Source organism: Saccopteryx bilineata, chromosome 10 (genome assembly GCF_036850765.1).
Source record: "Saccopteryx bilineata isolate mSacBil1 chromosome 10, mSacBil1_pri_phased_curated, whole genome shotgun sequence".
NCBI lineage: Eukaryota > Metazoa > Chordata > Mammalia > Chiroptera > Emballonuridae > Saccopteryx > Saccopteryx bilineata.
This window is the reverse complement of record NC_089499.1, coordinates 26213737-26239781: the sequence shown is the minus strand read 5'-3', so window position 1 is coordinate 26239781 and position 26045 is coordinate 26213737. Positions and strand designations below refer to the sequence as shown.

At 46.4% G+C, this 26045-nt stretch overlaps 1 long non-coding RNA gene across 1 annotated transcript; it reads right to left on the bottom strand.

The window, feature by feature from the left end:
* Window positions 1-11792: 11792 nt before the first annotated feature.
* Window positions 11793-25465, bottom strand: LOC136314501 (uncharacterized). The gene is made up of 3 exons (XR_010727322.1): window positions 25283-25465; window positions 25050-25166; window positions 11793-12353 (listed from the first exon to the last, which is right to left on the bottom strand). It is a non-coding gene; the product is annotated as an uncharacterized lncRNA (long non-coding RNA).
* Window positions 25466-26045: the final 580 nt, after the last annotated feature.

The window sequence follows — 26045 nt, the reverse complement described above, 5'->3', positions numbered from 1 at the left end:
GAGGACCCAGGTTCGAGACCCCAAGGTCGCCAGCTTGAGCGCGGGCTCATCTGGTTTGAGCAAAGGGTTGCTCAGGTCTACTGAAGGCCCACGGTCAAGGCACATATGAGAAAGCAATCAATGAACAACTAAGGTATCTCAACGAGAAACTGATGATTGATGCTTCTTGTCTCTCTCTATCTGTTCCTGTCTGTCCCTATCTATCCCTCTCTCTCTCGCGCTGTCTCTGAAATAAAAAAATAAAAGATCATAGAGGAGCATGACCAGGCGATGGTGCAGTGGATAGAGTATCGGACTGGGATGTGGAGTACCCAGGTTAGAGACCCCGAGGTCACCAACTTGAGTGCGGGTTCATCTGGTTTGAGCAAAAGCTCACCAGCTTGAGCCCAAGGTCGCTGGCTCAAGCAAGGGGTCACTTGGTCTGCTGTAGCCCCCCGGTCAAGACACATATGAGAAATCAATCAATGAACAACTAAAGAACTGCAACGAAAAACTGATTCTTCTCATCTCTCTCCCTTCCTATCTGTCTGTCCCTGTCTGTCCCTCTCTCTGACTCTCTCTGTCTCTGCCACAAAAAAAAAAAAAAAAAAAAAGATCATAGAGGAAGAATTTTCAAAGTTAATGGAATATAGGAGTCAGAACAAAAGTGCCCCAAAAGACTTAAACAGGAAAAATGAAGAATCCTGCGTACATCGTGTTTACACCATGGTGAGATTTTAGAATAACAAGGACAAAAGGGAAGTCCTAAATCCTCCCAAGAGAAAAGCAAATCACACACAGGGAGTTGGGAAAAGACAAGTGTCACACTGGCCTCATACTTGTCATCAGTGGTAGCTGATGGTAGAAGCGAGTAAACCTAGATCTTTACAATTCTGATGGGGAAAGGTTGTGGACATAGGTTTGAAGTGAAAATATTCACGTGGGGAACAAATACAGGCATTTCAGACAAGCGAGAGCTCAGAAAATGTAGCATTCACAAGCGCTATTGGGAAGGATTGCTAGAGAATGCTCTCCACAAAACAATCAAATCCGATTTAGGGAGAGCAGCAGCATAGAGAAGAAATAAGAAACTAATGAGAAAATTAACTCGTAAAATGTTAAGGGGAAAAAGAAAAACAAGTATTAATTAGGATTCCCACTTATTGAACGCTTATAACTTGTGCAACAAATAATAACCTTGCTTAAGATTATCTTCAAAGGAAGTGTCAAACCAACGAACATTTCCAAATGGATTGCCTCTGTAACATCTAAATGAACTTCACTGAAAATTGAAAAACGCAGAGACAGGTCCACCAAGGCCACAACATAACTGTTTACACGGAGTTGGGGCCTGGGCAGAGCCACCTACCTGGGTGTCCGTCCACCCGCCCCACAGTCTTTGTCCATTGAAGGGACATCCTGAATAACACACGCCCGCTCGTCTGGATTCTCTTCTCAAACCGCGGGTTCTCTAATTTTGTAAAACCTTGGTTGACAGAGAATGGATTTGTCTAATTTGCCCTCTGGTCTTTCTATTACAGCACAAATTATTCCACTGAAATCTGCCAAAAGCTTTCAAACCTTTAGCATTGACTGGAAAGTTAAATGGAATAACAAATGAGCTCAAATCATCGGGGGGGGGAAAGTCTTGTTTGAAAAGAAAGGCCCCAGCTGCTTTTGAGCTCGTTTTTTATTTTTTTTTTTTGTTGTTGTTGTTTTTTTCCTCCAGACCCCTTATTTATGACACCTCTTAGAACTTTTAAACTATTTGCTTTTCTCCAAATGATTTGATCCTTTTGGAGTTAGCTGCCTCCCCCCACCCCCAGCAGGCAGCGGCATGTGGGCAGCTGCCTTTGTTTCGGGAGCTGCGTCCCACTCATTAAGACAGAGCCTGTTTGTTTCCAGATCGGGAACTTCAGTGATATCCGGCTCCTGAGGGACTAGAGATTGTTAATTACTTTCTGAGAGAGAAGGAGTCCTCAGCACTGCAGCTTGGCAGGTCCGCTAAAAATAGAGGCTATAGGTTATTTTTAAAAACCCTCATCCAGGGATCATGACCGTGAGTCACATTTATCTCCGGAGGTTGCCTGAGGAGGGGAAAAACCACACGGCTGGGGTGGACGTTTTCAACCCTCCCTGAAGCATTGCCACCTCTGCCGAACAGTCACACCAACCCACCCAGGAGGAAGCGAAGGAGAGAATGTGTGCACGTGGAACTTGAAGACCTAATTTAGTTTAAAGCAGATACATTCCATATCCAAAGGTTGTGTGTGTGTGCACTGTTGTCTCAGCACCGGCTCTTAACTGATGTTTGTCACGCTGCTGTCTGCTCTACTTACTGTTAGCTTCATTCCTCTCCTTTCTCAGGAATGGTCGTGATCTAATAAAAACATGTTTGCTGAGGATGAGTTCCATGGCATGGGAGGTATCCGTCTTCTCGGAGACATCAATTTCACTTGCTTACAGAACATTAAAAAGAAATTTTAAGTGATAAATGCATTAATCTACAGCTACTTATGATTAGGCTGTTCTGGCTAAAACAGAATACATTATCCCTAAGACATATTTCACACTCCCAAGGCACTTTAAAATAATGAAAACATATAAAATAATATCTAAGTAATTAAAGTAATGGCAAATAAAAACTTAGCTTTGCATGGAATTGCCTGTTGGAGTAATAGATCTCTTTTTATAAGCCCTTTGTGATAGTGCTATTAATTTTTAAGTAACAAAATATTGCTTTGGAACCAAAAATGGGATAGTAACTAACACATACACTATTAATTGCTTTGCAAATGCAAAGTGCTACATTCTAGTTTATAGGAATAAACCTTTGAGGTTATCTAATAAAATCTATCCACAGTGCCCACTTCTGAGTCATCTAGGCTGTGAAGGAGACTCCCCATATTGAATCCATAAAAACAGCCTCATAAGACCCTGTGTCGCCTCTAGGAGCTGATCCGCGGGCCTCAGGAAGCCTGGTTTTGTCCTGCTCTCTCCCACCCTCAGAGAGTCATTCTTTCCACTAGCCCCACCCTTCCCCATAACTCAGGTATTTCTTCTCCCATCCCCTTCCAGCTGATGGGTTTTCTGAGCCACAAGTAGGACACTTCTTAAAACAACAGCACCCTCTTATACAGGGGTCCCCAAACTACGGCCTGCAGGCCGCATGCGGCCCCCTGAGGCCATTTATCCGGCCCCCACTGCACTTCCGGAAGGGGCACCTCTTTCATTGGTGGTCAGTGAGAGGAGCATAGTTCCCATTGAAATACTGGTCAGTTTGTTGATTTAAGTTTACTTGTTCTTTATTTTAAATATTGTATTTGTTCCCGTTGTTTTGTTTTTTTTTTACTTTAAAATAAGATATGTGCAGTGTGCATAGGGATTTGTTCATAGTTTTTTTTATAGTCCGGCCCTCCAATGGTCTGAGGGACAGTGAACTGGTCCCCTGTGTAAAAAGTTTGGGGACCCCTGCTCTTATAGATGATACTCTATCCCTAGACCAGCCTGTTCTCTGGGCAACCTCCTCCTCCTGCCATCTTGATGTTTCTAATCCCCTCTGTCCCATGGAATTAGCCCGATTTTTCTTTATTCACCAGAGTGTGTGATTGGCTCAGTACATCCTGAGTTCTCCAGACTCAGTGAACTCATTTCTCTAGTGAACGCACTCAGTGCCCTCACTGTATACACCGCACAGCTACAATCTCCACACACTCCTGTGTGGAGCCTTGAGTGCATGCCTGGTTGAGGCACTCTCTTGGATTCCGGTGAGTGCAAGGTCAGCATTTGAAAAGTGAGTGCCTCCTTAAACAGTGCACCTAGGGCCTCACTCCCCTATCCTAGCCCTGATTTATCCACAGCCCAGCTCTTCCTGTCCCAGATTGCTAAAAATAGCACGCAACAGGCAGAGATGGGCAGGGAAGTGGAAGATTACCTAAAGGTAGGTACAAGGCCCCCTTTTCCTCAATTTCCCATCCCACCAGCTATTTGCAAGTACTTCATGAAAAATGTATCTCTGGAACTGACAGAATGGACCCCTCAGCTTGTGGAACAAACTGGGTTAACACGAACTGTTTCATACCAGCTGTTCTATGAACTAGAAAGAAAACCAATGCCATATCTGTATGAGATCCGGACATTTTCTAACATTTTTAAGGTTATTATTTTTCCTCTTAATGATTTTTAATGTATAATTAATAAAGTTTCTGAGAATATTTGTAGGGACAAAAAGAAAACCCAGCCTGTTTAAATTTGTTTCAACCAGTTTTTTTGTTTTTTTTGTTTTTTTTGTATTTTTCTGAAGCTGGAAACGGGGAGGCAGTCAGACAGACTCCCGCATGCGTGCGACCGGGATCCACCCGGCACGCCCACCAGGGGGCGATGCTCTGCCCATCCGGGGCATCACTCTGTCGTGACCAGAGCCATTCTAGCGCCTGGGGCAGAGGCCAAGGAGCCATCCCCAGCGCCCGGGCCATCTTTTGCTCCAATGGAACCTCGGCTGTGGGAGGGGAAGAGAGAGGCAGAGAGGAAGGAGAGGGGGAGGGGTGGAGAAGCAGATGGGCGCCTCTCCTGTGTGCCCTGGCCGGGTGTAAGGCCAGGAGCCGCCATCATGGCCATTCACATGCAGGTTCGCATTGGATTCGGACAGTCGGTAAAGAAACAACGGAGCCACAAACTGATGGGCCATAGTCTTTAATTCTAGCTTGCACCCGGCGGGCAAGTAAAAATACACACTGGGCTCCAAAACTCAGTCACATTCAGTGCTCACAAAGCCACTGACTTATCTGAGTTTCCTAGAATCAAAGGTTTCTAGCTCACCAGACTTATTCACCTCTGTTCCCCATCTCCTTCCTTATCCAAAATACAAACTCTGCACAAACTGGCATCTCACTCAGCACTCCACCATCTTGGCTGCTTCTCCTGGCCTCCTCCACGTGGCCTTTCTCTGCTCCTCTCTGCTCTCTCTTCTAATGATAATCTCAGGAACCAAGAGCCCAAACTCCGTTCTGCCCCCATTTTATACTGTAGCTTCACAACCTCTAATCCAATATACAAAATAGGGAAGTCTCCAGTAGAGTCACTTCTCTGAGGCATGATTGGATTGTACCACCCCACATCAAAAAGGGTGGGAAAGGCTTAATCCCAAAACCAAGCCCCAGGCTACAAGAATTCTAAACACACATTAATATCACCTGGGCGATGGCCTCCATCTTTAACAAAGTGAGCATAATACATTTTATCTGCCCAACACCGGGAATCGAACCCAGGACTTCCACACGCCAGGCCGACGCTCTACCACTGAGCCAACCGGCCAGGGCCTCAACCAACTTTTAACCACACAACTTTCTGGCAAGATGGGAGGTGTCTGCTAGTATCATGCAGAGAAGGTGTTAGGAGGTGTTGGAGGTGTTGGTTTAGGAAACTGTGATGGAATAGACTAAGCTTTACTGAGCTTTGGCTTTTATAATTTTTTTTAATTTATTCATTTTAGAAAAGAGAGAGAAAGAAAAGAGAGAAGGGGGGGGGGAGGAGCAGGAAGCATCAACTCCCATATGTGCCTTGACCAGGCAAGCCCAGGGTTTTGAACTGGCGACCTCAGCATTTCCAGGTCGACGCTTTATCCACTGCGCCACCACAGGTCAGGCAAGCTTTGGCTTTTAGATGGGGTACATGGATTTGAAGCCTGGTCAGGGGTCCTTGCATATTGTTAACCCTATTCCCAGATCTGTAAGTTGAGGCCGTTGGATCAGATGGAGGCTAAGGACCCTTCCAGCTGTATCCTACCAGAGCCTTCTGACTGTCTCTTTCTTCCTTCCCTGGTGCCCACCCTCCTTCACAGGGTCCCCGAGGGGGGGGGGACCTTGATATGGAAATGTACCCGCTCCAAATTGGCACTCTCGGAGCAAACCTTGAAGTGGTCCTGCTGGTGAATTCAGGGAGGCAGTCTTGGGTCAGGAAACCCGCTCTCCCTAGTCATGTCAGATGCCAATAAGTAAAATCACACAGTGGGGTAACCAAAAGGTGCCACCCCTCAGCTAGCTCCGAGGCTGAGAAGAAACCCAGTGGCAGAAAGACCTATGGGCATCGCGGTCCCCAAACCTTCCAGAAGGGTTGCTCAGGCTCAGCTTTGCTTCTGCATCACCGTTGAGCAAGTTCAGTTCATTCCAGCTCCAAGTAAAGCTTGATTGTTACCACTGATTAATTGTCAGCCTAATTTTTATTCAAATATATCAGTCCTTCCAAGGCCAACATCAAAAGGCAAATATTTGCTCCTTGTGCCAAAATAGCCAACTTTTTAAGTAATAGACTGTCCCTGAATCACTAATAACCATCCTTCATCATTTTTCTCCCGTGCTTTGAGAGAGCTTGTCTAGCAAATGATATTTACTGTCATTAATTTGCTTTCCCCTTTAAAAAATTAATCCGCAGCGCATATCACTTGGCTGCCTTCCCAGTCCAAAAGCTGAGACTTTCATCTGAGTTATATTTATTCCTCCAGTTTAATTTTGTTGTTGTTGTTTATTTGACTTTGCTGTCGTTTATATTTAAGTAAATGGACAGAACTTCTGTTTAACAAAATAACTAATGAATACAAGTGCGCGCCTGCACAGCCGCCGCTGCCAGCAGCTGTACGGAGTGGAATTCAAGCAGTTGCCATTCACTCACGCATTCGGTTTTCAGCGGACAACGATGGGGCCTTGCCTCGGGACAGCCTGTGTCCCCACTGAAATGTCCTGTCCTCGGTGTAATAAACCTGTCACCAAGATTATAAAAAAATTGTTCGGGAGTACTTATTAAATGCAGATCCATGACGCTCTCTGGCCCCACCCCGAACCACTCTGCTGTGGAGGTGCCAGGAGGGGGTAGCTCCGTACACCCCCAGGCTCTCCACCTCCCTTTCAACTCGTGCCTGGGAGCGTGGCAGTTGGCTTGGCAACTGCCCAGAACTGAGAACCCTCCTCCGCCCCTTCCCTAAGGCGGCAGGGTCAAGTTACAGCTCTCCGGGGTTCAGGGCTTCCTCGAGGAGGAACCAGACTCTACTAGTTCTGGTTTATTTTGTCCTGGAATTCACAAAGGATAGATACCAAGATAAAGACCCAGGTGCCCTGCCCTTGGAGAAAAGTGGATTCAGCCAAGTGAATTGTAGTACTATCAGAGTGGATTAATATTTCTGAGATAACAATCTCTACTGCCCCCCCCCTCCCTCACCCTCCCTGTTCCTGCTTCTCACCATCCCACCCCTCACCACCAATCCAGGCTTGTGAGCTCATTGCCCCCAGGGAAGGGATGTGTCTGGGCAGAGCAGAAACAAAGGTGTCTTCTCAGCCTAAGCGCCAGGAGCAGACTAATGTTTGTCTAAGCAAAATGTTGGAGAGAATTATGTTTGAAGGAAGATTTATTCCAGGGCTGGGGAGAGGAGGTCAGAGGGGGGGGGGAGTCTGGAAAGAGAAGTGAGGTGCCCTGCATCCTAGCAGAATCCCAGGAAGGCAGTAAAACCCAAAAGAAACTTGTGAAATCTGAGGACTGGGGGCACCTGTGCCCTGCTTCTACTTGACACCCGCAAAGTTGGCAAGGCCCCACAGAGGAACCGGCTCTGGTGTGTCAGGGCTGAGCATTCCTAGTGTCTCTGAAGTTTCCACCCCCTGACAAGGCACGAACCCAGCATAGGACCCAGTGGGACAATTTGGAGTTCAGTGACCCGAGTGGTGAGCCAGAACCCAGCGGACCCCTCCCATGTCCTGACCCTATGTGAGCTGCACCAGGAGAGATGAACACTTGATTCAGACTGACCTTCCACCACTCTAGGAAGAATGGAAACTGAACATAGAAATTAGTGAGTTGTTTTAAAATTTTTATTGATTGATTGATTTTAGAGAGAGAAGAGGGGGGGAGAAAGAAACATTGATTTGTTGTTCTACTTATTAATGCATTCATTGGTTGATTCTTTTTTTTTTTTAACTTTATTCAGTTTTTTTTTTAGAGAGACAGAGAGAGAGAGAGAGAGAGAGAGAGAAGGGAGAGGAGCAGAAAGCATCAACTCCCATATGTGCCTTGACCAGGCAAGTCCAGGGTTTTGAACCGGCGACCTCAGCGTTCCCAGGTCAACACTTTATCCACTGTGCCACCACAGGTCAGGCCATTGGTTGATTCTTGTATGTGTCCTGACCAGGGATCAAACCCATAACCTTGATGTGTCAGGATGATGATGCTCTAACCAACTGAGCTACCTGGCCAGGGCAGTGAGTTGTTTTTAAATTCAAATTGTATTTCTTTTCTACCAGTTAGGAGCTGTGATTTCTATCCACAACCCATGCGAGAGATAAGGGGGAAGTGGCCTAGGCCTCATAGCACAGGCCCCATGGTCCAGAAATACCCTCACCCCTTCTCTCCACAGCTCTCCCCAACCACCTCCTCACCAGTCTTCCCAAACTGTTGAAACCTTTGCCCTCTGAGAAATTAATTGCTTCCTTCCCCAGAAGCCAGAAACCTGCCTCTAAAGTGGTCTGTATGAATCTAAACCAGGGGCTTAGGATAAAGGCAGGGCAGTCCGATGCCAAGGATTTTATTCCGAAGACCACTGGTAATTGACCGCGAGGAGGACCAAAAAGGGAGGATGGATTCTCTGAGCCTGGACCAAGCTGCTTGGATGCATCATTGACGGCAAAGACAGGTGAATGGGAAAATCCGCTGCCTTTTTCCATTCACCCAGATTCCTAGTTTTCTTTTTCTGTGGCAACAAGTTAAAGGTGAGAAGAAAGGTTTAATCTGTTCCGTCTTTGAATGTATTGTCCAACCCCTCCATGACCTTACAAAGGTAATACACACACACACACACACACACACACACACACCCCTAACAAAATATCAGAGTTAAAGAGGCCAGGGTCATCATTTTTATAAAAATGGGAAATTGGATCTCAGAATTCAAAGTGTAGTTTTACTAAAATCCAGCCCAGGCATCCCTAACCTTTCGAAAGTGCACATTGCTACTTCGCTTTTACGAAAGACTTGCGTTAGTTAGTATCTGGGCTCATTAACCCAAAGAAATCCGAAGAGGATTTTTGCTTTTATGAGAAAAGGGTGAAAAGCGAAGGCAGTGCTCAGTGTTTGCAGGGAGCAGTTACAGAGACAGGGGGTCCCCAGGAAGGGAGAGTAGCCCCTCCTCCTCCTTCCCCTGGGCCCCCTCTCAGGGCCTCGGCACGAGCGAGCCCCCCTCCGTGACGTGTCTGTGAGCAACTGTGCTTCACCTCATTCACTTTTTTGCATCCCCTAGCAAGAGGTGTCCTAAGGTCTGAGAAAAACCAAAGAGAGTTCATAAGGGTGTCATGCTTAGCGTAAAACTGGACAGAATTAAGTACGTCAGTGTCATTTCGCAGGTTATTTTCTGGGTCTGTGAACACTCAGAAAAAGTTTCCTGTTAATTTAAATGGTAATTGCTTCATTGCTTTATTCCATTTCAACTTACAAATGATTTTATAGAAATACTCTGCTTTTGGTTAGCGGGGGAACCTGTACTCCACCGATATATTTTGGTAGACGGCTCTTTGCTTTGGAAAGAATGCTTTAAAATCCAGAGGTCTTAAATTTAAGATTTTGCATGGGTCATTAGCCATTGGTCACAGAGCTCTGCAGCACCCATCTCTGTCTGTGCTGCACACCAGTTGTCAAAGGGCGAAAACCAAGACGTGAAGAAAAATGGGCTAGTGTTTGATAGCTTTGGTGCAAATCTGCCATGAATTGTCAGATTGACCCCTCCAGTAGTGACGTTGACTAGAAGGTCCTAATATCTATTCTTTTTTTTTTTTTGTATTTTTCTGAAGTTGGAAACAGGGAGGCAGGCAGACAGACTCCCGCATGCGCCCGACCGGGATCCACCTGGCATGCCCACCAGAGGGTGATGCTCTGCCCATCGGGGCGTTGCTCTGTTGTAACCAGAGCTATTCGAGTGCCTGAGGCAGAGGCCATAGAGCCATCCTCAGCACCCGGGCCATCTTTGCTCCAGTGGAGCCTTGGCTGCGGGAGGGGAAGAGAGAGACAGAGAGGAAGGAGAGGGGGAGGGGTGGAGAAGCAGATGGGCACCTCTCCTGTGTGCCCTGGCCGGGAATCGACCCCAGGACTTCTGCACGCCAGGCCGATGCTCTACCACTGAGCCAACCGGCCAGGGCCTTCTATTCTTGCTCTCTGTCATCACCACTCCTGTGCAGCCATCTCTTATCTTAACTAGGTTCCATTTCTCAAGTCATTTAAAATAGGGAAACTTTCTTCATGAGATCCACCTCTCAATGGCAACCCAGTGAATCAAAACCTGTGTATGTGACCTGACCAGGCAGTGGCACAGTGTTAAACTGGGATGCAAAGGACTCAGATTCAAAACCCCGAGGTCACCGGCTTGAGCACAGACTCATCTGGTTTGAGCAAGGCTCACCAGCTTGAGCCCAAGGTTGCTGGCTTGAGCGCAGACTCATCTGGTTTGAGTAAGGCTCACCAGCTTGAGTGCAAGGTCGCTGGCTTGAGCAAGAGGTCACTCGGTCTGCTATAGCCCCCTGGTCAAGGCACATATGAGAAAGTAATCAATGAACAACTAAGGTGCTGCAATGAAGAATTGATGCTACTCATCTCTCTCCTTTTTTACCTGTCTGTCCCTGTCTGTCCCTCTCTTTGTTTCTGTCTCTGTCCTCCCCCCCCCAAAAAAAAAAACACAAACAAAAAACCTGTGTATGTGGAAACCTGAGATAATCCAAATATCTAACTCGACTCATTTATTTCAGCCTTCTCCCTAACTGGGAGCTGCTGGAGCACCAAAAAATAAATTTCTGAGTTGAGTTTCCTTTCTCAGGGCCTACCATCTAGTGAAGGTGCTAATGAGCCATGCTGTGCCCCATGGGAAGGAAGAAATTAGGGGCCGTAGGAGTACGGAATGAGAACCACATGGGGCTGGTGATTAAGTCCTGGGTGACTCAAAGTTGCCTGGACTTTCAACCAAAACTGGTTTGGGTTTTACTTCTTCAGGTTTCATTAGCCATTACAACTGAAAATTAGTTTGGCTCTTCAGAAAATATCTTCCCTTCTCTCCCCTCCCCTCCCCTCCCCTCCCCTCCCTTAACTCCCAGCATTGTTGAGCATTTAGACAATACCTATCACACCATTAATTTTACACTGGGATGCCAAGCACCGGAACATGAATGTGGAACTACCAGTGTTTCCACACGGAACCTCCAAGTAATAGGGCTCTGGGTTCCAACTAAATTCTAGAAAGTAAAGGCAATTCAAAGGTGGCGTGATTTGTCTTTGTTGGTAACTATTATTAATATATATTTTTAAACAACCACAATGCCTATACTGTCTCCATCTGAAAGCTTGATCTTATCTCTTTCAACAGAGGTCACTGAAGAATGTGCAAAATGGAACTGTGTTTTCAATAAGCTCAGTGAACAAGGGAGAAAACATTGAATATAGACTTCCTCCAGTGACAAAAGTGAGGGGTTCTTAAACCTGAGTACATTCGAAAGCGCGCTACTATGTACCGCATCTGATGTGAGGGGCATTGCGCCGTTTTGTTGCAGAGTTAACATGTAGGATCGTGGGAGATTTTCCTTGCTATAGAAAAACCCAGACTTTGCATTTCCAGATACCTATTTTGATTTCCACCCTGCATTTTTTTATCAGCATCTGTGACTCTGAAAATATGTTAGAGTGATTTTTTTTTCTAAAATAAAATAAAAACATTGCTTCACCAGAGCATGGGTATAGGGGGAAAAATAAGTAATTCTGTCCAGTTTTCTAAGCTGAAGTTGTATTAAAGTGATTGATTAGTTCTCCACGTCATTTTCTGGGCTTCTTGTCACCTTAATCACATTTTAACCATCCACTATAAGATAGGCACCTTCTGAAAGAAAGGAAAATGGACGCAGCGTTTGCCTGCCTCCTTCTGTTCAGTACCAAAGAATAGTACGGGAACTGGGTTCTGGGCCGGGCAGCCCTACAGATCGGGGCCAGCAGGAGGCAGAACCAAACACGCTCCTTCCTCTCTCCTTCTCAGCTCATCCCATTTGCTTCTCAACCTTTCCTGCCAGCCCTTATTTATGACACAGTACTAAACCTGATAAAATACATAAAAGATTTGCAGGCTGGGTAAACGTATACAAATTGTCTAGGGAAGAAAGGAAGGAAAGAAAGGATGAAAGGACATTGGGCGGCAGAGCAGAAAAGACTCAGCTTCCGGGTCAATGAACATGCAGGAGAATCCTGGCTCCACCCGTGTCGTTGGTGTTGGTATGGTCCTGCAGGAGGTCGTTTCATCTCTCTGAGTCCTCGCTTCTTCTTCGTGTGGACAACGGACTGGTGACGTTGACCTTCGCGGGTGTGCTGGAAGGCTTAAACGAGACGATGTACATAGAACATGTGGTTAGTGCTCAGTCAAGGGTTTTCCCTGATTAACCCGTGTACGATAAGGTTTAATCGCTTGATGCCTAGTCATTTTTCACGGGTAATATTTTGCTTTCATGTTTTTTAGAAGACTTCCTGAGGCATTAACTCAAAAGAGGAAGTGCTATGGGAATTTCCCACATTGTGGCAAATGGGTTGGGAAAGATGTGGTTTAGACATCTTTGTCTCAACCTTTGGGGAATTTGTCCAGTTACAACACCAAGACATTGTTCCTGGTATTTAAATAAGACACACTCTGCATCCAGGGCTATATTTGTCACCAAAGAACTCCTGGCTTCTCTATTTCTGTGGGTGATATCATTTGTGCTGTTGTTATTTAGGGAAGATGGTGACCTAGGGCAGTGGTCGCCAAGCTCATTAATCAACAGAGCCAGATATCAACAGTACAATGACTGAAATTTCTTTTGAGAGCCAAATTTTTTAAACTTAAACTATATAGGTAGGTACATTCCTTATCGAGTAGCGCCCGCACGTGGTATTTTGTGGAAGAGCCACACTCCAGGGGCCAAAGAGCCGCATGTGGCTCACGAGCCACAGTTTGCCAACCAGGGGCCTAGGGCATGGCACTCAGAAATCTGGAGATGAGGTGACCTCTGAGATGAACGGCATGTGCTTCTCTTAATGTTCTCAAGTGGGTTAGAGGGTCATGAGACGTCCATACATCTAGGATAGAGCCAGCTCACCCCTGCTGTCCCTGAGTCAGTATTAATAGCAAGTCCTCCCTCTTCACTCTTAAAATTATCCCAGTTCGGGTAATAAATCATATAGTTACCTTAATCAAAGTGAAGTTTATGTGAACAAGGAGAGTAAGTCACAAAAGGGGAAATGATGAAGTACTATAACTCATAGTCTCAGATGCTTAGATTATATCAATTTTAAGATATACCACCATGTCATGTACTGAAGGGACCGAGGGAGGGAGGGAGGAGGGAGGAAGGGAGGAAGGAGGGAGAAGAGAAGGGGAGTGGTGGGGAAGAGAGGGGAGGGGAGGGGAGGGGAGCCCACTGTGTCAGTTCGCTAGGCCTGCCTTCTCAAAATACCACAGCCTGGGTGGTTTAAACAACAAAGATTGTTGTCTCCTGGTCCTAAGGCTAGCCATTCAAAATCAAGGTGTCAGCTGAGCTGGTCTCTTAGGGAGACACCTCTCTTTGGTTTGAAGATGGCTGTCCACAGCCTGTGTCTTAATAAGCTGTTCCCTCTCTGTGTGTCTGTGTCCTACTCTCCTCTTCTCATAAGAAAACTAATCATATTGAATTAGGCCCCATCCTGGAGACCTTTAACTTTATCACCTCTTTAAACCCTATCTCTGAATCCTAGCTGGTTGGCTCAGTGGATAGAGCACCAGCCCAGCATGAAGAAGTCCCTGATTCGATTCCCAATCAAGGCATATAAAAGACTTAACTATTTGCATCTCTCTCCCTTCCTTTCCCCCCTTCTCTCTCTCTTCCCCTCCCATAGCCATTGGCTCGATGATTTGAGCATCAGCCCCAGACACTGAGAGTGAAACACATTCTGAGGTACTGGGGGTTAGGACTTCAACATCTGAATGTTGTGGGAACATAACACCCACCAAAACTCTGGCATGCCATGAGTTGCTAGATGTACCCTGACGTCAGAGATATTAAAATGTGCACAACTCCGCATGTCAAACCTATACAGTTCTAAAACACAGTCAGTTTGGGAAGGGGGACAACTAGCTCCATTCTGTAAGCTGTGGCGATGGTGAGCACAGGAATGTATAAACCTCTTTATTTGGAACCGTCACTTTCTCCCCTTCCCCCTCCTGAGGGACCCGGGAGAGGAAGGGAGAGCAAAGCCGCCCAGATTGGGATCTTGATTGCTTCCCCTCCCTGGTGTCTCACTTCCTGTCGATTCTTCTTTTGTAACAGTGCCCGTGACTGCCCCTTCCTTTCTCCCCACCCACACTCGCAGCAGCCCTTAGCTCACACCTGGACAGTTTCCACAGCTTCGGAACCGGTCTGCCCGCTTCCAGCCCCCTCTCTCCCTCCTCATCCACCCTGACACAAGCATTGGTCAGCAAGATGACTCTCAGAACTGTAGCCTTGGTCACGCCGCACCCCTGGTAGAAAAACCTTAGCTGGCCCTTCCTTCCTAAACAATACAAACCAAACGTGTCTCCTCCTAACACTGAGGTCTGGTCCTCCACGCTCAGTCTGGTCCCGCCCGCTGCTCCAGCTGCCTCCGGCCCAGCCAGCATTCCCACTTCGAGGTGTCTGTCTGCTCTGTGCCCCTAGACTGGCTGGCTCGTGCTCTGGGCCTGTCTGCATGCTACCATGTAATTATTACACAAAGTTATTTATGTCTGACTCGCCGACTAATAGCCATCCAAACGATCGCTACTGTAATGTACTCCATTAACCACACTGGCTGAGAAAGGAGTTGTTTCTCCTTGGCTCTTCCAGAAAGAATGAAAAGTATTTCCCCCACCCCCTCCTGTCTCCCTCCCCGGACAGAAGGTGGCCTTTGTGTCCTGGAAGTCTGACTTCCGTTCTCCCCAGAGAGAGTTAACAGCCTCTTTGTGTGTTTGCTGTGGGGATGAAAAGGAAGTTGCCTGGTGGGATGGCCTCCCCTTTGTCTGCTGAGATACAGGCCACAGTAACCTGGAGAGGCTCAGGATAGCTTTCATTCGGCCTGGAAGTATTTTATATGAATTTAAAATATTAGTTGCAATTTTTAAAATGTCAGAGATTTCCCATGAGGAAAAAAAAAATCTTAAGTTTCTGGGTTCTCCTGAAAAAGTCAAAGGTTTGCATTGCGGGGGCCGCTATTTTCACATGGCCACGACGGGCAGGATCCGAGTGCCGCTGGCCCCCTCGGACACGTCCCGGACTTGCCCGTTTACCACAGTGCCCGCCACTCACCAAGGTCTTACACCACTTGTATTGCTCATTCGTACCTGCCTGCCTGTTCTTGGAAGCATCGGAGTTTTCAACCCCTGCTTAGACTCACCAAGGGGGTTAGTTGGAAGCATTTGAGGGATAGGAGATGGTGGCCAGGAACTTCAAGAGTGAGACAGAGGCCCTGGCCTGATAGCTCGGTTGGAGCATCATTCCGAAGCACAGAGGTAGCCAGTTCCATCCCCAGTCAGGGCACATACAGGAACAGATCGATGTTCCCGTCTCTCTCTCTCTCTCTCTTTCTCTCTCTCTCTCTCTCTCTCTCTCCCCCTCTCCCCCACTCCCCCATTCCCCCACTCCCTATCTATCACAGTAGAGCCAATAAAATAAACATCAACACTCTATAGGTCTTTAGAACCGGGACTGTTCTAGTATCTAATGTACCTTCCTGAGGGAGCAGGACCAGGGATAGAGCTTGCTGGGTGAATGCAGGCCTGTGAGGACTGTGAAAACACCAAATGTTTTCCCTGAAGGTATCGGGGAAAATCCCCAGGGCCATGCTAGGCCCAGAGCAACTGGAGGTACCCTGACCACTGCCCGCAGAGGTACCCGCCTTCAGTGGACACGGGCAAGGAGCAACAGCACGGGGCCACATGAACCACACACCTGGCATGCCTCCGACTTCCTGCCTAGCAGAGGCCCCGCAGTTCTTGTACCACCTGAGTGGGGTGGGGTGGAGGACATTGCGCAGCATTACAACACCTCCCGAAGGAACCATTTGTATCGTAGTCTGTGGTATGACTCCCCTAAGTTGTTCAGTGCTCAACCGGAGGCCATATATGTGGTAGCCTTGGCTAGGGAGAGTGAGTGTGAGTTAGAGTGTGTGTGTGTGTATGTGTGTGAAGCTTCTCAAACTGATTGATTTGGACTTCTCACCAACCTTGACAGTGGAGGCCCAGAACTTCAATTTAATTTTAAAAAATAAATGTAATATATCTTATTCCCAAGTGTGGTTTAGTCATCAAACTCTGTTACAAAAAATAAATGCTTTTTCACAGCAGAAAGCATTTTCTATTCTTCTATCCTCCTCCATGGTGTTCTGCGAAGTAAATGGGTATTGACTCCGACTGCGGGTCTCAGCTTGGGGTTTCTGTCCTCCGGAATGCTGAAGTTCTTCATTTTCCCGGGTGATCAGTCCTAGGCAAAGCTGGCGGACGCCACTCAAACTCACTTGAGGCTAAAAGCCACTTTTCATGTTTTGCGATGAGGAGCTTAATGAGCATGTGAGTTTCTGCTTATATAGACCAGTCAGTGTGTAATCTTTTCAGGAGGGAGTTCAAACAGCCCTCTATTCCATTAACACTCATTCCACAGCCTTCAGATTTTGAGTACCTTTGATCAGAAATTCCACTTCTAAGAAATTTATCCTAAGAAAATAACCAGGAAATGTCAGCCAAGACATATGTGCATAAACGTTTATCATAATATATTAATGACAGCAGCAAAAATAGGAAGCAACCTAAATGTTCAGCCACAGGGGAGTGATAAAACACATTCTGACCCGTTTATATGACACAGTACCAGGCAGCCTTCAAAAAGAATGTGTGCAGGGCATTGCATGGAACGAGGAACTGGTTACCACGTATGTGTAAGAGCTCTAAATACCTCTAGAGGTGTTGTTAACATTTTTAAAAGGGTGTGACTATTGGTAAAAATATTCATGCTCTTCCCCAGCCCCTGCCTCTGGGTTCAGCCATGAGGTTTGTTTGAATCACTGGGATGTAAGCAGGTGCCAGGCGGGGGAGGACTGAAAAGCATTCGGGTGATGTGGTTTGATCTCTCGAGTCTCTGCTGGAGCCAAGAGAACATACCTAGGCTAGCCCACTGGTTCTAGGGAAGGATGACAGTCATGTATGACCAGACCAAACTACCCCAGTGGAGCACAGTCTGGTTCAGCCAACTCTTTTTTTTTTTTTTTTTTTGTATTTTTCTGAAGCTGGAAACGGGGAGAGACAGTCAGACAGACTCCCGCATGCGCCCGACCGGGATCCACCCGGCACGCCCACCAGGGGCGACGCTCTGCCCACCAGGGGGCGATGCTCTGCCCCTCCGGGGTGTTGCTCTGCCGCGACCAGAGCCACTCTAGCGCCTGGGGCAGAGGCCAAGGAGCCATCCCCAGCGCCCGGGCCATCTTTGCTCCAATGGAGCCTTGGCTGCGGGAGGGGAAGAGAGAGACAGAGAGGAAGGAGGGGGGGGGGGTGAAGCAAATGGGCACTTCTCCTGTGTGCCCTAGCCAGGAATCAAACCTGGATCCCCCACACGCCAGGCCGATGCTCTACCGCTGAGCCAACCGGCCAGGGCCTCAGCCAACTCTTAGTGAACCCACAGATCCGTGAGAATCAAGTACTGCAAGTCCATCAACAGAGGTTTGCCATGAAGCCCTTTTATGGCAATCATTGACTGATCCAGAAAGCAGGTACACTGTACTTCTAGAAAGATCTATTCTCCAGCAATAAAGCATGCACAGACTGGTGTGACAGTCCTTTAGTTTTCTCTTCCAGTGCCCATTTAATCCATACTGGATCCACCCAGGCTCAGGGGAGGGGACGTGAACTCCACCCTTCGATGAGGGGTATCAGAATCACACTAGAAGAGCATGTAAGAGGGTGGTATTTTTTTTTAGGTGAGAGAAGGGGTGACAGAGAGGCAGACTCCTGCATGCACCCTAATCCGGATCCATCCGGCAATCCCTGTCTGGGGCTGATGCTCAAGTACTATTTTTTAGTGTCTGAGGCTGATGTGTTCCAACGGAGCCATCCTCAGCGCCCTGGGCCACACTCAAACTAATCGAGCCACTGGCTGTGGGAGGAGAAGCGAGAGAGAAGGGGGGAGAAGCAGATGGTTGTTCTCCTATGTGCCTTGACCGGGAATTGAACCCAGGACATCCATACACCCGGCCGACTCTCTATCCATTGAGCCACTGTCCAGGGCCAAGGATGGCGGTATTTTTATGGCCTTCTTTGGAAAATATAACCTACCATATAAAATTTTTAGAACGTTGCTTTATATGCATTATATATGTGTTAGCTGTATTCATTCAACAGGTATTTATTGAACACCTACTATGCACCAGTGACTGTGCTAAGACCTGGAGACAAGCAGGGAGCACTCACAGAGGTGGTCTCTCTGTTTATGGGCTAACCAAAGAAGAGCTGCAGGCAAGCATGTTAGAAGAGTCCCATAGTGACTGACCAGATGTGCTATTGGGCTACAGATAATTTTCTAGTGCGTAGGCCAGGCTCAGAGGACCAGAAAATAGTTCTGACTACAGAACCGTTTTGCTGTGATTATGTCCTTTGTGATGGAGGCTTTCTTGGCAGCTTCTCTGAGTGTAGAGTGAGGAGGTCAGAGTTCTCAAAGGGCTTAGAGTCCAATTCCATTTGCATTTCATTCAAATAGTTACTATAGCTCTAATGCAAAGCAGGTGCTGGGCTTATTAAAAAGGAACTAAAGGAACCTGGCTCGGCTTAGTAGTAGCTTGCAACTCCAAGTGTGATCCAAATTGCATCAGCCTCACCTGGGAGTTTTACAGAAATGCAGAGTCTCAGGCCCCACCCCTGAACCTCTGAATAAGAATTGGCATTTTAATTTTTTTAAATGTAATTGTGGTAAAACACTCATGTGAAATTTATCATCTTCGCCATTTTTAAGAGTTCCCATTCAGTGACATTGAATACTTTTACATGGTTGTGCAAGCACCACCACAGAACTCTTCATCTTACAAAACTGAAACTCCGAACCCACTGAACAATAACTGCCCTCCCCTCCCCCCAGCCCCTCGCAACCAACGTTCTATTTCTGTCTCTCTGAATTTGAATACTCCCTCATGTAAGTGGAACCACATATTTGTCCGTATGTGTCTGGCTGATTTCACTAAGCACAATGTCCTCTAAATTCATCCCTGTGGTAGTGGACCCTACATTTTAACTGGTGGTGCGATTCAAATAATTTAACAACCGATTCTCTGCCCTAATGATCGTTTCACTTATAAAAAAAAATGATATACTGGCCTGATCAGGCAGTGGCGCAGTGGATAGAGCGTCGGACTGGGATGCTGAGGACCTAGGTTCGAGACCCCGAGGTCGCCAGCTTGAGCATGGGCTCATCTGGTTTGAGCAAAGCTCACCAGCTTGGACCCAAGGTCGCTGGCTCGAGCAAGGGGTCACTCGGTCTGCTGTAGCCCCACAGTCAAGGCACATATGAGAAAGCAATCAATGAACAACTAAGGTGTCGCAACAAAAAACTGATGATTGATGCTTCTCATCTCTCTCCATTCCTATCTGTCTGTCCCTATCTATCCCTCTCTCTGACTCTCTCTCTGTCTCTGTAAAAAAAAAAAAAAAAAATCAATAAAATGATATACTGAAAGGTAGTCTATTAGTTCATGCATTTAATACTTAAATAAGAGCAACAAAAGAGGTACAGAACACTAGATTGTTATGAGAGTTTTAAAATATTAGTGGAAAAATATTAAATAATACCAGACAAAAAACAATAAAACTGTTATTCAGGCTATTTCCATATTATGTAACGCAAAGCTGAAACAAATGACAGCTTGTCACCCTGGTTGTTTGGCATGTTTTCTCTTTACATTATATGTTTGTTTACTGAAGTAACAAACACAGGGAATTAACATGTAGTATTTCATCAAAGGAATAATAAGTTTTATGAAATGAATAAATATTACAAACATAATTTCATCAAATTTTTTTCACCTATGGACAGAATGAACATTATTACAGGTGCTAAGAATACACTGTTGCACAGATGAACGTTAAAAAAGAGTAAGGAGCCTGACCTGTGGTGGCACAGTGGATAAAGCGTCGACCTGGAAATGCTGAGGTCGCCGGTTCAAAACCCTGGGCTTGCCTGGTCAAGGCACATATGGGAGTTGATGCTTCCAGCTCCTCCCCACCTTCTCTCTCTCTGTCTCTCTCTCTCTCTCCCTCTCTGTCTCTCTCTCTCCTCTCTAAAATGAATAAATAAAATTTAAAAAAAAGAAAAGAAAAGAAATCATAAAAAAAAAAAAAAAAAAGAGTAAGGAATGTCAATCTGTGGTTTCCACATTGGGCGGCTACCCAGGCATCCACCTTAGAGAGAACCCTGATTACAAGTGCCTTTTTAACAACCAGTTTACCAAACTCAGCAAAAAATTAGGTATCCGTTCTGCGGAATCACTGTGAACCAGCTGAATCCCACCACTAATTTTAACAGTATCTTCAGGTCGTGTGTATGCGCATTATAGTTAGAGAAGCACTGTTTTACTAGATTACTGGGAGCTGAGATGGGGGAGGGGAATGTCCCAGAGGACAGTCCTGCAGGGATGGATTCAGGCCTTCCTCTCTTCCGGCTGCTGCTTTGGGAGTGTCTTCATGGTCATGTGTGTCAGAGCAATTTGGGATTTCTGAGATCAACCACTTGGGCTCCAGTCTGTCAACAAATGAATGGCTCAACTGTCCCCTGGCCATCAAAAGTTTCAGGTCCACAGGAAATAACGCTCGTGAAAGTCTAACTTGTATATCACTCACTTCATAGCAATGACGATGAGATATCTGTAGATGAACCACACAGAATTTGTGGCCCATTTAGGTTCACAGTTTTTTAATAACGCATTCACTACTTAGTGCCAGCCACTGTTCCACGCAGTCATCAGATATTATCACCTTCAACTCTCATAACAATTCTAGGAGTAGGAATTATTATTACTCCCAGTTTACAGATGGGAAACTGAGGCACAGACCAGCTAAGTCACTATCCCAAAGCCATATGGCTGGAAAATGGTGGGGCTGGGATTTGAACCAGGAAGTAAGACTCCAGGACCTGAATGGCAACACTGTGCCTCCTCTCTGGTAATTGCTTGACCAAGCCTTCTGTCAAAACGGAGCAAGAGGGAATTATGCAAATTGTGTGTGGGTTGTGGTCTACTTTTAACCATAGAAGTTAGTTTATACGTAAGAAAAAATAACAGCAGAACTAGGATGTCAGAAGGTAAGTATGAAACCTACATGATCTGCTGCATTTTTTTTCTCAGAAGAAAATTTGGGGTCCACAGAAAGACTGGTTCCCCTCCTACCTCCCTAGCCACACCTTCTCTGCCTCCATCATAAAGGTTTCCCCTCAACCTTCTCCTAAACCAGGGGTCCCCAAACTACGGCCCGTGGGCAGCATGCGGCCCCCTGAGGCCATTTATCCGGCCCCCGCCGCACTTCCGGAAGGGGCACCTCTTTCATTGGTGGTCAGTGAGAGGAGCATAGTTCCCATTGAAATACTGGTCAGTTTGTTGATTTAAATTTACTTGGTCTTTATTTTAAATATTGTATTTGTTCCTGTTTTGTTTTTTTACTTTAAAATAAGATATATGCAGTGTGCATAGGGATTTGTTCATAGTTTTTTTTATAGTCCGGCCCTCCAACGGTCTGAGGGACAGTGAACTGGTCCCCTGTGTAAAAAGTTTGGGGGCCTCTATCCTAAACCTTCCCTCTTTGCCCCGCCCCATGCTCTCTCTCACTAATCTCCCTTATTCTCTTGGCTTCCAAGCAAATAACCCCCCAAATCCATGTTGCTTGCTGTGATCTTTCTCCATGAATCCAGAGCATATTTCATTACTTTCAAGTGTCTCGGTGAAAATATCACACCACTCAAATCCTTCTCTGGGAAGATGAGCCACGTTGTTTAATTGATACATTGGAGATGACCGGGGAGCCCAATGTCACGGCAGACTGCTCTCTAGGTCAACATGCCCAAACAGTACCCATCATCTCTGTGCCTGACCACGCCCCCAGGCCCCCAACTCATTGCTGATCCCACACCAGCCTCTCTGTGAGACTTGGAATCTTTGTCGTCATCTTCTCCCTTTCTCCAGACCTTGAACAGTCTGCCCTCGTCAACAGGTCTCACATCTGTCTTGTTTTGCATATCATCGCTGTACAACTTCAAGCCCTCATCATCCATCTCCAGTCTCCCTAGCCCTTCCTCTACTTGCTTTCCCAAGGCCTGCCCTACACACAGCTGACAGGCATCTTCCCTAAACAGACCAGCGAGTTCTACTCCCTAGCAATGCCCTTAACACTATCCCTGCGTCCTGGGTGAATTTGCCAGCTGCTCAGTGGAAATGACCTCCTTCCTTGCTCTTTTTTAAAAAGCAACCTCAGCCTTGCCTGTGGTGGTGCAATGGATAAAGCGTTGACCTGGAACACTGATTCGAAACCCTGGGCTTGCCCAGTCAAGGCACATATGGGAGTTGATGCTTCCTGCTCCTCCTCTCCTTCTCTCTCTCTCTCTCTCTCTCTTTCTCCCTCTTCTTTCTAAAATGAATAAATAAAATCTTGAAAAGTAAATAAAAAGCTACCCCAAACTTACAGAAAACTTGCAAGTACAGTTCAAACAGTATTTTTGTTCCTGGACCATTTGAGAATCAACTGCAGACCTGATGCCCTGGAAATTTAGCATGAATTTCCCATAAACAAGGGGACACCCTCCGACGTACACAGTACGACCCTTTTAAAAGTTAACATTGATACAGCGCTACCCTCTAATCCTTAAGCCCCATGCCGACTCTCCCCATAACACCATTGTCACCGCAGAAGGATCCAGTTCAGAGTCACACGTGCATCAGGTCTCACATCTCCTCGGGCGTCTTCAGTCGGGAGCAGCTCCTCATTCTTTCCTTGGTGTTTATGTCCTGGGCATGTTTGAAGACTTCAGTCCCAACATGTACCAATGCTCCTCAGTTTGGGGTTGACCTGTTGCTTCTTCTACATTAGATTTAGGCAGGAATAAGGCATCTTTGTCAGGAACACGGCAGGAGCGGTGCTGGGTCCTACTCCTTGCATCTTATGGCGTGGTGCACGATTTCAATTTGCCCCTGTTCTGGCGACATTCGCTTGGATCCCTTGAGTAGAGAATGGTGTCTTCTAGGTTCCTCATCAACAGTGACTCTGTTCCCTGTCATCCGTATTTTGTGGAAACCATTGAAACTCTGTAAATACTTCATTCCCCATCAGATTTTCAATGGAGTCACTTGTTTATTTATATCAGCATGGACTAGTAGTTTCCTATTTTATTCGGTGTGTTAAGTATAACCCCTTACTATCATTTTTTGCCTTCTCTCCTATGACATTTCCCTATATTGAAAGGGTTTTAGCCACTTTCTGGCCACAGAGCCCTAGGTTTATCAAAACCATGTACTTCATTCCTGTACAGGGGATGGTTGTTATCTGAGTTTTTTGTTACCCCAGTGCACACAGATATGACTTGCTTATGAAGCAGAACTTGTCATACCATGAAACTATGCACTAATGGATCATAACACAGTCTATACTCAAATAAAAGCTCTCCCTGTTTTACACTAGCAGCCATTTTCACCCATTACATGAACACTTTTGTGGTTTGTAACAACATCCAAAATTACAATTCAAATTCAATGCAAATCGGTTCGTGAGGTGAAATTGCAAATCTTGCAGAGTCGCGGGGGTTTCATGAAGTCCATGAAAGTAATTTAGCAAAGCCGCGCAAAGCCCTGAGTGAGGCAGATAACAACCACCAGAGAGAAAACAGGAAGAGGGAACGAGATGATACGAACGACAAGGATTCAGAAAAGACCCGAAAAAATCACTAAGGCCATCGCATATCTTTGTGGAATAAAAAGTGACCCTCTTTCTGAATGTGACTTCAAAGTCAAAAAAGAAGTAAGAAATAACCTCACAATTTTATCAGGAAAACATGTTTCAATTATTTTTTTTTCCTCTAAGTTAGCACATGGCTGAAACAATCATCTAAATTGTGTTAGGGCATAAAGTTATTTTCATAATTTTGGTGTCAATTTTGCTTTTCAGAATAAAATGGCAATCAAATATTTTCTTCTTTAGTTACTGTGAAGTTCCAGTCCCTTCTGTCAGTGGGTCCCCTTTAAATGGTTATCTATAGGTCCTGATGCACACTCAGCAGAGACTCAAAGGCACTGTGGCAGGAGAGAGCCTCTGTCCTCTTAGATGCCCTTGCATGTGCCATCCCTCTCCCAGTCCCAACATCTCCTTTCTCCACCCCTCCCTCCCCGGCCCCATGCTTATTTTTCACTTTCTAATCTCACTTTCTTCATTTATCAAAAGAAGAAAATCTCCCAGCCCACGGACTTCACAAAGGGTTGTTCCTATTGTCAAATGAGTTCCCTAATGATAGATAATAGCAGTTGCTAACAGATTCGGAACCTTTATTCTATGTCAGCGCATGTGCCCTAAGAGCTTAAATGGATTATGGCAATGGACTCTCCCAAACTTGTCATGGTAAAAGCCATAATTTTCTTGCGTTTTACAGATAAGCAAACTGAAGCTCCAGAAAGTTAAGTTACTGAAGTGTCCTCAGTCGTTGCAAGAGTAAAAATCTGAATCCAATAGTTTAAGCTCTTGGCTGCTAGGCTGTCCTGTGTGTATGAGCTTCGAGAACTGAATGGTGCTATTCTTATAGGCATCATTATTATCACTTGCCTGTGTGTGCTCTGAACTCCAGAAGACACTGGGTGATAACAGGAAACATTACTAGAACTCATTCCTTGTGTGTGTGGCTGGTTGTTTGGACTCCAGAACACTTCACTACTGGCACCAAGTGGTACCCATAGGCATTGCCTAACCCTGCTCAGACCAGTGACCCTAGTCTATAGGCCTTGGGAAACCAATTTGGCTGTAATAAAATGGAACCAGACCTACTCACCCCCAGAGGATATTTCTCATGGTCCCCACGCCCTGCCCCAGCAGCTCTGGCAGAGGCTGACCTTGGTCACTGCTCCAGCTCCTCCAGGCCCTGGTGGGTGGGACCAGGCACAAGGGCCTAAAAGGAAGTTTGGTTTCTGTTAGATAACAGAAGAGTCAAGATATAGGTGGGGCTCAGCGCTGGGCACTAGAATTGGCTGTTGGAAAATGCAAACAAGCGTGTTAAATGCTCACCTATAAGATGAGTAAGAAGTCATCCACCGTGCACTCTGTCCTCAGAACCCCCATGGCTACCTAGAGCAGCAGGAACAGCATTCCCTTGGTCCCCTACAGATAGCCCTGTTTAATGGCCCTCCCTCTGCTCAGGCTGTGAGCGCCTGACGCCATGGGACAGGAGACGCGCTGCTCTGCTTTGCATCTGCCTCCAGCCGGCTTCTGCAGGGCCCAGGTTGGTGAGTGGGTGCTAATTTGCCTAGCAGGCATGAAGCGGGCTATATGTTACCATTGCCCCGTAGGGGAGGGAAGTTACCCAGGAGGTGTGTGATCTGATAAAGGCAGTAAAATCAACTGATTTCTCATAATCACAGACGACCTGAGGGGTGGGCACTGGCGAAGGGGGCGGAAGGAAGAGTCATATTTGTTGACACATGGAAAGACCCCCAATCAAAGCATTTGGTTGGAGGGAAGGGTACTTGAGAAGGTCCCCTTGTCTCACACATGAGGAAGGTGAGATCCCAGAAAGCCTCAGGACTAGAGCAAATAAGCCCAGACGGTACAAGACAAAGCCAGCGATCACACCAAGCCTGGGCCTTCCGAGCTGGACCTTTCACGCCAGCACTCCCTCTGCGGTTAACATCACACACCCACGGTTAACATCACACACCCACGTGTGACCAGACATGAAGCTGTGAAATGGCTTGTGCCTATGTCCTTAAGCAGAAGCCATAGCTTAAGCATGTCCGGCAAGAAAGCTTGGAGCAGGGATCTCTCATCAGAC